Here is a 4,776-nt window from a genome sequence, read left to right as displayed (position 1 = left end):
ACAGCTGACATGTGGTCAGGTCGAGCCCACTTCCTTCCTACTCCTTCCCTAACTCAGAGGGCTCATGGCATACTTGAGAAAGTTCTGGACAGAGTCTAGTGTCCTCACTCTAGCTCAATATGTTCCCTAGACAAGTCCTTTCTTCTTACTAACCTAGATTGCCCCAAGCTATGAAACCAAGAAACCAGAATTCTAAAACTTTGTCCATGCCTGTCCATCCACAGGGCACAGTTTCTCATGAGCTGACCCAGGGTACTCCTGAGCTTGCACAGTCCAGGGTGGGTTAGAAACTAAAGGTGGGGGGCTGGGAAGGTGGCTCAGTGGTAGAGCGCTTGCCTTGCATGCCTGAGGCCCTGGGTTCAATTCCTCAGCACCACATAAGCAAAAAGTAAAAAGCTGGAAGTGGTACTGTGGCTCAAGTGGTAGAGTGCTACCCTTGAGCTGAAGAGCTGAGGGACAGCGCCCAGACTCAGAGTTCAGGCCCCATGACCGGACCCAAAAAAAAAAAAAAAGAAAGAAACTAAAGGTGAGCTCTTGGTATATCATGTAGTCTCCTACATGGCTGGTATTCCTCTCCGATGGTTATTTTGAATTTTCAATGAAATAGAACAGCTTAATTCAGATTATATCTGTAGTTTTGGCATTTTGGTGGTTGAGGAAGGAGGCCTGAGAGCTCTAAACCAGCCTGGCTGAATAGAGACCCTGTGTCAAACCAAAATATGAAGTGCTGGGCACCAGTGGCTCACACCTGTAATCCTAGCTATTCAAGAGGCTGAGATTTGAGGATCACGGTTCAAAGCCAGCCCGGGCAAGAAAGTCTGTGAGACTCTTATCTCCAATAAACCACTAGAAGTGGCGCTGTGGCTCAAGCGGTAGAGCTGTAGAGAGCAAGGACAGTGCCCAGGCCCAGAGTTCAAACCCCACGACTGACAAAAAGAAAAAAAAAAAAGAAGAAGAAAAAGTAAGCAACAACAAAAAAGCAATACCAAACAAGGAAAAAAAAGTACTTGTTGAGTAATGAGTAACTGAAGGAGAAAAATGAAGGACCTAATTTGGGAGTTTCTTTTTTGTACGTATACCAATAATGGGGCTTCTACCCAAGGCCAGGGTGCTGTTCCTTAGCTTTTTTACTCAAAGCTGGCATTCTACTACTTGAGATACGAGTCGCACAGACTTTCCTGCCCAGGCCAGCTTCGAGCTGTGATCTTCAGCTCTCAGCCTCCTAAGTAGTTGGAATGACTGGCATGAGCCACTAGTGCTTTATTTAGGGAGCATCCTCTTCCACACCACCCTATAGAGGAGGGATATGGTTTGGAGAGCTTTCTCTTCTCTTCATGAGAAAACGTTTTGTGGAATGCCCAAGAAAAGTCTGGTCATCATTATTTAAGGGGAAAAATAACACTGAACCCTCACATTGGTCTGCTAAAATTCTTAGAAGCATTGTGGGCTTTGTGGGCTGGGAAGTGGCTCAGTGGTAGAATGCTTGCCTTATATGCGTGAGACCCTGGGTTTGATTCCTAAGCAGAAAAAGCTGGAAGTGGCACTGTGGCTCAAGTGGTAGAGCACTAGCCTTGAGCTGAAGAGCTAAGGGACAGCATTCAGGCCCTGAGTTCAGGCCCTGCGACCGGCAAAAAAACAAAAGCAAAAATTGGCTTTGTTCTACTTCTCAGGATTTGATGGCCTCATACAGCCTGCCAACCAGAAGGGACCTTAGAGACTGATCTAGTTCCTTGCTACTGGAAAGTCAAGCCTCAGATCTGGGTCACTGACATAGAAGAGCTTGTCATAATATGCTGTTTCAGGGTCAGGCAGAGTGGCTCATCCCTGTAATCCCAGTGATTTGGGAGGTAAGGTTAGCCCTGCCAAAAAAAAATTAGCAATACCCTATCTCTAAGAACAAGTCGGGCATGGTGGAACCTGCTCTCCCTATCTGAAAAATAACTAGAGCCAAAAGGATTGGCACTGGGGCGACTTGAGTTCGAACCCCAATATTGCCCGCAAAAAATATAAAAAGAAAGAAGAGAGAAAGAGAGAGGAGAAAGAGTGAGAGAAGAAAGAACAAAGATAAGGAAGGAAGGAAGGAAGGAAGGAAGGAAGGAAGGAAGGAAAGAAGGAAGGAAGGAAATATGGAAGGAAGGAAGGAAGGGGGAGGGAGGGAGGGAGGGAGGGAGAGAGGGAGGGAAGGAGGGAAGGAATGAAGTAATCCAGGCTTCCATCTCATTGTCTATCACGTGGTCTGGTCCAAGGCCCATGTGCCTGCTCCAGAGCCCTTCACTTTATCCCACCCTTCACAGAAGTCCAGAGAGAGCAAGTACTTGCCTAAAGTCAGTAGCCATTTACCCAATTCTCTCTGACCATGAAGACATTGAAGAACCAGATTGTGGGTCAAAGTAAACCACACGTTAAATTAGCCGTCCCTTCATCCCCCCAGATCCCGGGTGCTGTTTATTGAAAGCATAGAGGCCTAGAGGGTGGCGTTGTGGAGGAGTGTCTAGCCAGCTTGACCCCAGTGCCCCGCTATCCTCAGGATTGAGCAGCTGGGCTCCTTCAGCCGGCCAGGCAGAGGAAACACAGGCAGGTGGGCAGAAGTGGCTGGGCTAAAGTAGAAATGGGGCAGGGTTGGAACAGCAAGGTGGAAAGAGAAAAGTGTGGATGCAAAAAGAGATGATGAACATGTTTCAAATGTCCACTGCATCTTCCAAATGCAGTGCTAGACATTTTTTTCTTTTGCCTTTTGTCGGTTGTGGGGCTTGAACTCTGGGCCTGGGCACTGTTCCTCAGCTCTTCACATCAAGACCAGTGCTCTACCACTTGAGCCACAGCGCCACTTCTGGCTTTCTGGTGGTTCATTGGAGATAAGAGTCTCACAGACTTTCTTGGGGGATTGATTGGAGATAAGAGTCTCATGGACTTTCCTGCCTGGGCTGGCTTTGAACCAGGATCCTTAGATCTCAGCCTCCTAAGTAGCTGGGATGACAGGTGTGAGCCACCAGTGCCCAGCAGTGCTAGATTTTTCTGAATATAACCTTCAGAGAGGGCCCGTTGTCACTGACCTTTTACAAAGGAGGACACTGAGGCTCAGAGCCATAAACTGCTTGTCCAGAGTTATGGGGTGTGTCTGTGGGACAGTATGTCTCATCCACTACAGAAGTGACAGGAGAGCAGAGAAGGGGAAGGAAGAGAGCCACAGGGAGAAGCAGGTAAAGAAGAGAAGCAGGGCCTTTGGCATATTTTTTACCCCCGGAGTAGGCCCACAGTTTGTTCTCTGAGCCCAGAAGCCTTGCTGGGGGAATGCTTACAAGAAATCAGCAGTGTGACCTTCTGGTCTGCTGTCTCTGCCCCCGTGACTGTTGCTGGCTATAAACAACCTGTTCATTAACCCCAGGAACCTGGCTGGCTTTCCACTTCGCTTTATCTGCTGGGTTGGGCAAATTTGGGAGAGCTAGGGGGTTGCCTGGCCAAGAATTTCCCAGACTGGGAGTACTGGCTGCCAGGAACCCATGATCCTTAAAGGACTGGACTAAAGTGGGGGTCACACAGAGCATGCATTCTGCCCACTCTCATTCTTTGCCACGCAGCTCAAGTCTGCATTACAGGCATTCAATTAGATTGACTCATCTCTCATTATTTTCCCTAATGGCCCCTGTCATTAGAGCCCTAATGAAATCAAATGAAATAATGGTGGCAAAAGGTACTTGGTAAAATTTGAGAAGTCATTTCCTAGTTTAGTCCATCACTTCCTTCACCCCACAGCCAATGACTGGGGACAGATTCCCACACACAGTCATCCATCCGCCATTGACGAGTTTGTGTGACCTGACATCAGTCAGCCACACCAAGCTCAGCTATGAAAAGACAGTTATGATGATCTTGACCTGAGGTTGCTGAGAAATTACTTAGCTGCTATCTATAATAAGTACAGGGGGGCTGGGAATGTGGCTGAGTGGTAGAGTGCTTGCCTAGTAAGGCATGAAGCCTTGGGTTCGATTCCTCAGTACCACATACACAGAAAAAGCCAGAAGTGGAGCTGTGGCTCAAGTAGTAGAGTGCTAGCCTTGAGCCTTGAGCCAAAGAAGCTCGGGGACAGTGCCCAGGCCCTGAGTTCAGACCATAGGATTGGCAAAAAAAAATAAAAATTATAAATAAACAAGCAAGCAAGCAAGCACAGGAGCTGGCACCTGTGTGTGCCCGCTCAGTGTTAGCTACATATATGCTGGGCATCCCTTGAGAAATTCCAGAAAAGGTCACTATGGAGGTGGCTGCTAGTGCCTCTCCTCTGTAACCCTAGCCACTCAGGAGGCTGAGCTCTGAGGATCAAAGTTCCAAGCCAGCTGAGATAGAAAAGTCCATGGGATTCTCATTCCAATTAAGCACCAAAGAGCTAGAAGCAGTTGGGCACTGGTGACTCACAACTGTAATCCTAGCTACTCTGAGATCTGAGGATCACAGTTCAAAGCCAGCCCAGGCAGGAAAGTCCATGAGACTCTTAACTCCAATCAACCACCAGAAAACCAGTAGTGGAGCTGTAGCTCAAAGTGGTAGAGTGGTAGTCACACACACACACACACACACACACACACACACACACACACATGTGGCCTAGAGCCAGGTGTAGTGGTACATGTTTATAATCCTAAGACTCAAGAGGCTAAGGCAGGAAGACCAAGAGTGGGAGACCAGCTTAGGCTACATAGTAAGACCCTGTCAAGAGAGGGAGGGAAAGAGAAAAGTAGAAAGAGAAAGAGAGAGAAAGGAGGAGGTGAGAGGGGAAAAAAA

Source organism: Dipodomys ordii, unplaced genomic scaffold, assembly GCF_000151885.1.
Source record: "Dipodomys ordii isolate 6190 unplaced genomic scaffold, Dord_2.0 Scaffold177, whole genome shotgun sequence".
Lineage (NCBI taxonomy): Eukaryota > Metazoa > Chordata > Mammalia > Rodentia > Heteromyidae > Dipodomys > Dipodomys ordii.
The sequence above is the reverse complement of the archived record's forward strand: the minus strand, read 5'-3'. Positions refer to the sequence as shown.